We start from the raw sequence: 1,166 nt of genomic DNA on the forward strand, positions 1-1,166 counted from the left end.
AAAACATGTAACACATAATTTAAAAGAAGCTCAAAAACTCAAGATGATTCTATAATGAAAAAATTTCCTGAGATGGGAGGTGGAGAAGTTGGGCTCTGGGTGCTTTGCCATTAACTTGCAATAATAGGACTTTTGTCTGGTCATTTTAAACTTTGTGCACCTCCGTTTTCTCATCTGTGAATTGAAGATGTTGAAAGAGATTTCTACACTCTCTTCCACATCAGTATTAAATCCATATGATTGTTTAAAAGGAATGATACCTGATGGGAGTTATGTATTTGCGTGTCATCCTTGCACACGGGCCATGCTAATCTTCTCTGTATCGTTCCAATTTTAGTATATATGCTGCCAAAGCAAGCACCCTGATGCGAGTTATGTAAAACCTAATTTGACCGGTTCTGTAGACTACTTCCATCAGTTGCTGGTCATTTTCTCATATTCTAAATTTATTAATGTCTCAGACAGTGATGACAATGGTGATGGACAGGCAAATAATAGAAACAACGGTATCAACTTACAGGAAAAACTCTTTCTAGCAGATGAAGCTTTATCAGAATATAAAATAAAATAGGAAGCTAGGGGATGAGTAAGTAGGGAACAAAATAAGATGATGCATTTTTATCTGTCTTTTATGGTGTATTTGAATTTAAGTTGTGAATAGCAGGAAGAGGGTTGAATTGATGTAGACTGATCCAGGAAGACAGATTTTCTTTTCTGGAAAATTTCTTGTAGAATTTCACATGCTTCATAGACATAAAATCTGTTATCATTATTTTTAATAGTGATATGTCTTAGTAGATCTATTATTTGTATTTAATACATAATAGTTTCTCATAGATTTGTATAAATTAGCAAAACAATGAATTTGATACAATAAAATGAATACCAGCCTCTTGAGAGTTAACACTTAGGTAAAATACTGTAACACATAGATCACATTATTGAGGATTGCCTTGGGACAGGCTGCCATTGCTATTTATCCAAATATACAACTATCTGGGGCTTTCATCAGGAATGACAATTCTAGGACAAAAACAAAGATTTACCATGGAGCCTGAAACAGGCAGACAAGTAGCTTTAAACAGCAAGCAATCTTTTCAGATTGATTTTTTTTTTCTTTCATCAAGAGTCAGTGTCAATGATGTCTGGCTTTCCCCAGGATTCAT

General features: G+C 34.3%; 1 non-coding gene across 1 annotated transcript; it reads right to left on the minus strand.

Moving 5' to 3' along the window:
* Positions 1–254: 254 nt before the first annotated feature.
* On the minus strand, positions 255–361 carry LOC116635963. Its single transcript, XR_004300258.1, has one exon. It is a non-coding gene; the product is annotated as a U6 spliceosomal RNA (small nuclear RNA).
* Positions 362–1,166: the final 805 nt, after the last annotated feature.

This window comes from Phoca vitulina, unplaced genomic scaffold (assembly GCF_004348235.1).
Source record: "Phoca vitulina isolate PV1807 unplaced genomic scaffold, GSC_HSeal_1.0 scaffold11, whole genome shotgun sequence".
Lineage (NCBI taxonomy): Eukaryota > Metazoa > Chordata > Mammalia > Carnivora > Phocidae > Phoca > Phoca vitulina.